The sequence below is a fragment of the Engraulis encrasicolus genome, chromosome 7, assembly GCF_034702125.1.
Source record: "Engraulis encrasicolus isolate BLACKSEA-1 chromosome 7, IST_EnEncr_1.0, whole genome shotgun sequence".
Lineage (NCBI taxonomy): Eukaryota > Metazoa > Chordata > Actinopteri > Clupeiformes > Engraulidae > Engraulis > Engraulis encrasicolus.
Window position 1 is genome coordinate 45,201,671 of NC_085863.1, and position 7,500 is coordinate 45,209,170.

The window sequence follows — 7,500 nt, forward strand, 5'->3', positions numbered from 1 at the left end:
CATCTATCCATCTTGGCACCCACTTGGCAGCCGGACCAGACCTGAGTGAATGAATTTGGTGTTTATGCTCTCTCCCTAGATGTTCGGGCTTAATGGAGCATGACTTGTTGTACAGAGCCCCACTCCGCCTTTAAGGTCCCTGCCAATACAAATAAAGTTGGATGCGATGTATACTGTCTATCCGTCGATGTTCCAACAGACACCACGGTGAATGATACACAGCGCTATTTGACACTTAGCAGATGAGCAGATAGCATCAACAGTTATGTACAAAGACAGCAGTCATTCAGTCAACTCGCTACTGGGGCAGCGGTCCCGTTCTGTGCCCAATCCTCTCAATAGAAACTCATGTTAAGCACCCTGGTCAATTTTAGTGACAGTGGGGTTATAACATAGGCTCTGCGCTAAAGGGTTAAGTACCATGCCCCTGAAAACTGCACAGACCTGGTGCATGTGTTCTATTTGGCAGATGAGTTGGCTAACCAATAGACCATTCCATTCCCAAGAGACAGAAGCCTACGGTAATTGCTGTTAACTTAATGGGCTATAGTGTTGCGCTTCTGTCCAAAGGTTTGCTTCTCAAACCTGTGCTTGCCCTCTGTTTGTACTTTGTGTGTTCTTTTTGAAAACACTATTGGTTGTTCTAGATATGGAGTAGGTTATTGTGTTTTATAGATTTGCTTGTTACTGTTTGGTTACATGTACTTTTCTCAAGACAACTTATTCTGCTTATTTGTGCTTGTTCTAGAAGTCGTTTATTCTAGATGAATATACTACCGCTGTGGTAGCCTACTTGTTCGATAGAGTGCGTGAGAGAGCGAGAGAGAGAGAGAAAGAGAGCGAGAGAGAGAGCGAGAGAGAGAGAGAAAGAGAGCGAGAGAGAGACCGAGAGAGAGAGAGAGAGAGATCGAAACACTGTTGTAGTAAGTCTAGCACTACAAGTTGGCAGAAGGCCGATTTCCCAGCCAAAGTCAATTTGAAGTTAGCCACCAGCCAGACACGTTTCAAGCTGAACACGAAGTCGCTCTGCAGTCTCAAACGAGGCCCCGAGACTAGGTGTATTTCCTTTAAAGACGCCTTTACGCCATAACCACCTATTGATTTCACCCTCCCAGCTTTGAAGAAGTGGGAATAAGAAAGAAAAAAGTTTTATGACAGCGGTGAAACAGAGGAGACGCGATGATTACTGCCCTCAATCATGCAGGTGCACAGCACCAGGAAAGTCAAACAGGAGGAAAGGGTAAGTTGTCCCCGGCACCTGGGAGAACGGAAGGGCCCAGAATCGGCTCCCCATTTCATTGTATGTGTGGAAGGGGGGTGGCCCTTTCAGATGACTCTGTCCTAGGCCCAGCTAAAGCTGTCACTGGACCTGCACAGTACTACTATACAGCCCCGGATACAGGCAGCAATTATAGACCAAGGGAGACAGATATAACTCCTTCCTCTGGGCTCGTGACTTTGACCGAAAAACATTTCACATGTCGGAAACTTAATGTGTTTAAGAGGAATGGCTGTCATAAACAAACGAATGTTTAGAGATTAGCAATAACGGAAATGTGATGGCACAGTAAGAATATTGACTTCTGTATTTGTTTTATTTCATTTCAATTCACTTTATTTTATTCTTTTCTTATGAGGAAAAGTTAAGAATTTAGTGGAGGTGCCTTCAGTGCTGCACAGTTTAACAAAGAGAGAGAGTGTGTGTGTGTGTGTGTGTGTGTGTGTGTGTGTGTGTGTGTGTGTGTGTGTGTGTGTGTGTGTGTGTGTGTGTGTGTGTGTGTGTGTGTGTGTGTGTGTGTGTGTGTGTGTGTGTGTGTGTGTGTGTTTGTGTGTTTGTGATAGCGAGAAAGGAAAAAGACAAAGAGACAGAATGTGGAGACGACACGGAAAGAGAAAACAGCTTTCTGTGAGATGGAGAAGAGAACGTTTCACGTGGAGCCATTCAACTGTCAACGCCACCGTGATAAAGAAGTTTCAGATGTTTCAAATAAGCCATGAGAACTATTCAGAAGTTAGAGACGACAGTTAGATTGGAGGGGGAGACAAAAACGAAATTCATGCTGAAGGTTCAGTGCCTTGAGGGAAAACGGTAGCCTTAGAGTGTTTTTCTTTTCCGAGCAGTGTGTGTATTTGCGTCTGTGTGTATGCAGGGGCGGTCTTACAATGATGCCCAAACCATGACCCCGCCTCGTAGAAAAAGATGGTTCACGATGGTTCTGCCTTCTCGCAGGTAGTGCCCCAGGCAATTACCTGCCTGTCCTTAGGACCACTCCTCTCTGTGCGTGCGTGCGTGCGTGCGTGCGTTCGTGCCTGCGTGCGTGCGTGCGTGCGTGCGTGCGTGTGTGTGTGTGTGGTTGGACATGTGTGGGTGTGCACATGTGCTTGTGTGAAGTAAAGGAGAAAAGCGCCATTTTTTCCATTGAGACACAGCGCACAGCGCACGCCATGGCATACAGAGTACAGAAAATTAGCTGTCTAACCCAATGTCTTAGCCTGTCCAGATGCGTGTGTGCTGCGTACATGCACGTGTGCATGTGTGTGTCCTCCTAATGTCACCTGTCCCCCTGGTGGCCACATTACATAGTACAGTACACTGCTGGATGTGTCTCCTGCGTCTGCCAATTAGCAGTGTGAGAGAGTAACAGAGAGAGAGAGAGAGAGAGAGAGAGAGAGAGACATTAGTGGGACGTAATTACTGCACTCCAGCCAGCCTTGTGCCAGTGAGTGCTGGTGGCAGCCATTCATCAGAGGGGAACACGTGTAGAGGTGGACTGGGGCCACTCCCCTCGGGGCCCCCAGCAGCACCCTGACATCATCCGTCACTGGAGACGGGAGACGACTGGAGACAGGATTAGAGGAGATGGGGAGGGGAGGGGAGAGGAGAGGAGAGGAGAGGAGAGGAGATGGGAGGGGAGGAGATGGGAGGGGAGGGGATGGGAAGTGAGGGGAGGCTGGGGAGGGGAGGAGATGGGGAGGAGATGAGGAGAGGAGGGTGAAGGGGAGAAAAAAATAGGAGAATGCGGGCCAGAAAATAGTGAGAAGAGGAGAGGAAACAGGGAGATGGAGGAATGGATAGGAGAGGAGAGGAGGGTAAAAGGAAGAAAGGAGCTCAAAGGGTAGGAGAATGGGGGCGAAAAAATAGTTGGAGAGGAGAGGAGAGGGGAGGAAAGGAGAGGAGAGGAGGGTGAAAGCAAGAAAGGGTAGACGGAGGGAGAGAGGGGAAAGGAGAGGACAGGAAATGGGGAGGAGAGGAGGGGAGAGGAGAGAAGAAAAAGGAATGGTTAGGACAAGTAGGGAGCACGGTGAAAGAGAGGCAAGGGAAATGGGAAACAGAAAATGGGAGGAGAATAAAAAGGGGAGGAGTCTGAGAGAAAAAAAGAGGGAAATGGAGAGAAGAGGAATGGATGGGGCAGGGCAGAAAAGGGAAAGAGAGTGTGGTAGACGAGGGGAGCAGGGTGAGGAGAAAAGGAGAGGAGGGAGAAGGTAAGAAACAGATGAGAAAGGAGAGAAGAAAAGGGAGTCAGAGGGCAGAAAAAAGATGCAATCAAGGAAGAAGAGGAGAGGTTGGATAGAAAGAGAAGGGGAGCACGTTGTAGAGGAAGAGGGGATGAGGACGTTTGTAGAGAGAAAGAGGGGATGAAGAGAGAAGGACGGTAGAGGAGAGAGAACAGCAGAGTGTAGGGCAATTAGCACAGAGCCTCTGTTATAACCTTATTGTCACCAAAATGGTAATGACCAAGTCTTAATTGGTTACTTAAGGCGCTCTGCATTGTCATAGAGATGTTGTTATGATGTAGTTGAGTAATTTTCAGCAAAGACTGAATAGGTCCTCGGAAGGGTCCATCTGCAGTAAGAGGGAATGGGTACTCTGGGTGCTGAGCTCTTTGAAATTTGACTGAGAGTTGGCTGAGAGGGAAAAAAAGTGAGGGGGGAAAGGAGCCTGTTTGAAAGAACGGGTAAAAATAGACGGATGCAGAGGATGAAGCAAGAGGCGAGGAGAGAGGGTAGACGGGTATTAAGAGAGGGGGTACAACAGGAGGAGAGAAGTCAGGAGTGTGGGTACAGTCAGTACCCAGAGTGTCACAGTGGAGAGGAGGCAAGTGAAGAGCAGACAGGGCGGGGGTTGGGAGATAGGAAGGAGGGAAGGAGAGGGAGGGAAAAGAGAAGTGCAGTAATAGGAAGTTAGAGGAAGGGTGTGTGTGTGGGGGGGGATACAGCATTGGGCGTTTTCAGGGAAGGTGAATTGGGGAGCTCTCTGAGGCACAGGTGTGTGTGTGTGTGTGTGTGTGTGCGTGCGTGCGTGCGTGCGTGCGTGCGTGCGTGCGTGCGTGCGTGCGTGCGTGCGTGCGTGCGCGTGCGCGTGCGTGTGCATGCGTGCGTATATGCGCAGGGCCGCTAGCTTTGGGCGGACCCAGGACAAAGTCATCTAAAAGGGCCCGCCACCCAATACACACAATGTAATGATGCGACGCCACAATTTTGGGCCCCCTCTCTCCCTGGGCCCGTGACAACAGACCCCTTTGCCACCCGGCTTTCCTGTGTGTGCGTGTGTTTGTCTGTATCCTGTAAGTGCCTGCCTGCGTGTGTGTTTTTTTATCGTGTGTTTACCTGTATGTGTGTGTCTCATTTCGCCCACCTTCCTCCATCTCTCCCTCTTACTCTCTCCGTTTCTTTCTGTCATCCTGCTGTCTCCTCCTCCCGTCTCTCACCTATTCCACCCCCGCCCCGCCCCACCTGTCTCATCCTCGTAGCCTCCTGCAACATTTACGTTCACATGATGAATAGCGCGGCGGAGGCTTCTTCTTTTTCTTTTTTTGCTTAGAGCGCTTCCCATCAGATCGCGCAGGGATGGAATCCGAAAAGCCAATTCCACAGATAGCCATCTCTCGCTCACAACACAACACAACACACCAGAACACACCGCTACCGCTACATCGCTACCGCTACAGCTGCAGCCTTTAGCTATCACCTGGGGACCAGCCGCAGAATAGGCTCCCAGCCTCTCTCTCTGTGTTCACTCTGCTCTTCTTCTGTGTGTGTGTGTGTGTGTGTGTGCGTGCGTGCGTGCGTGCGTGCGTGCATGCGTGTGCTTGGGTGTGCACACCCATGTGTGTGTGTGTGTGTGTAAGTGCACGTGTGTGTGTGTGTGTGTGTGTGTGTGTGTGTGTGTGTGTGTGTGTGTGTGTGTGTGTGTGTGTGTGTGTGTGTGTGTGTGTGTGTGTGTGTGTGTGTGTGTGTGCGCGCACGTTTGTGTGAGTACGTGTGTGTGTGTTGGTGCGCACACGTTTTGTGCCGCTTTGGAGTCTAGCTGCTGCAGAAACTTTTTTTATTAGCACTCGAAGCAAATAGTCCCCGGGGCCCCCAGGCAGTTTACAAACAGCATAAATCACATTAGGTCCACATCAGAAGCTTTGTGTATTCTCTCACACACAGACACACAGAGACACACACACGCACGCACGCACAAACACACACACACACTCACACTCACACATGCACACGCACACACACACACACACACACACGCACACACACACATACACACACTCGCCCACGCATACGCACACACGCATTGAACATACACACGCACACGTGAGCACGCACACGCACACGCACACACTCTCACACACACATACGCACTCTGTTTGCTTACCTTCCCTGCTTACTTGAAAGGCCAGGGTATTTACAATTCCATTGCTCAGCTGAGCTCAGTCACTCTTCGCCTTACAGAAAATAAGGCAAAAAGCAAGGTTTTGTGTGTGTGTGTGTGTGCGTGCGTGCGTGTGTGTGCGTGCATGCGCGTGTGCGTGAGTGTGAGCGTGAGCATGTGTGTGTCTTTGTCTGCCTGTGTAATGGTGGATGTTTTCAATATTGTGCAATATTAAATAATTAGTAATATAACATCAAATACTTCAAATTATACTGTACTGTATGCAGGTTTGTGTGTTTGAGGCTCTGCATTTTTTTTCCGGTACAAAATGAAATAAGACTTTTTTTTAAACATTGAACATTACGCTTAACACATTACCGTATATGTGGTCTGGAATGGCTCTCGTCTACCGGGAGAGAGTAAATAGTTTGCCTCGTAATGCTTTAACATGTACAGTCATGTGATGGTTAATGTCTGCCATTGTGCTTAATGTAGCGTCATGCCGACTGCAGGTTGTGCTCTGCCGTCTGTGTAATGCGGTATCTGATGCATTAGATTAGCTCACCATTAGCCGAGGTGGCGAGTCACATGTGATTATAAAACCTGCTAGCAGTCCTGATGTGTGGTCTCAGATGCTCTCCAGGTTGCGGTGGTTTAGTCAGAGAGAGTAAAGAGAGAGAGGTTCCGTTGGCCCATTGTTTCCGTGTTCTACTCTTGCAAGGGGGAGGGGGGAAATCCCCCTTTAGGCAGACCTAAGGACTGTTCTATTCAATGTAGCAGTATTATGACACGCCCCTTTAGGCAGACCGGAACCTGGTCATGTTAGGTGCCCATAGCAACCTATTACAATGGCATATCTCTATATAGCCTACTTAAAGAATCTCTGGTTTAGTTGTGCCTGCTGCAGCACATACGTAAGAACTACCTGCATTAAAGTACACTAAGTGTCGACTGGCGTGCTACATTGCAAGATGTTATCATTATCTAAATCATTGTCCGTTCACAGAGCTGAAGTATTGAAGATCATCCTCAACGATTTCAAGAATCCTTATTGGCTTTAAATTTCACAGTTGGACGCACATAAATGGAGCCACCAACTTCCATATTCGTGTATGCAATCTTGATGTATGAGTTACTTAATCAGGGAAATGGACCAGCACGGCTTTAAATCTTTCCACTAGCTATGTCTCAGCCGAAAACCGATATGGTTTTACAGTCAATGCTGCATTGTCTTGTAGTTGGTCTCAGTCTAAGTGATGGTTGAGCTCCCAATAGCAAATACTGTATATATTGCCTTGTCATCTCTGCCCTGACAAGTTTGAAGAAGGGAGAGGAAATCTCATGCATTAGACCTATAACACTGTATGCTCTTGTCCCATCGCCCAGTTGGTTCAACACATACAGCCAGACATGAGATGATTGGTGGGAAGTTGAAGCAAGGTGATGACAATTTCCCTCCCCTTTTTGGATCAATCACACTATGTAGGCTATCACACATACAAAAAAACAGGGATGAAACATCCATCTCAGCAATGAATATTCACCTTGTTTCTGTCACACCCCTATTACTACCAACTAGAAATGCCATTGGACAATGGTCTGGGACTGTTTCCCTGCAATTTCCCAGTTGGTCCGACTGCCGAACCAAAAGAGCTGGGCCCTCTCATAGCATAACCGGAACTATAGCCAAAATGAGCTTGGCATTGACCAGCCACCCTAAGGATATCCTGTGCCACTCCCACTGGACAGACAGGCTGTTGCTGTCACCAGTGCACTGCCAAACCTGCCTGAGCAGGCGGAGGGGCTGTGACATTGTCAATTCGGCCCTAGAGTCTACTGTAGCTATAAAT

The 7,500-nt window shown here is 48.6% G+C and overlaps 1 protein-coding gene across 1 annotated transcript in view; it reads left to right on the top strand.

Annotated features, from left to right (window-relative positions):
* The window catches only part of sgcd (sarcoglycan, delta (dystrophin-associated glycoprotein)), a 157,385-nt gene that overhangs the window by 49,264 nt on the left and 100,621 nt on the right, over positions 1-7,500 (top strand). The gene's annotated exons all lie outside the window — the stretch shown is intronic.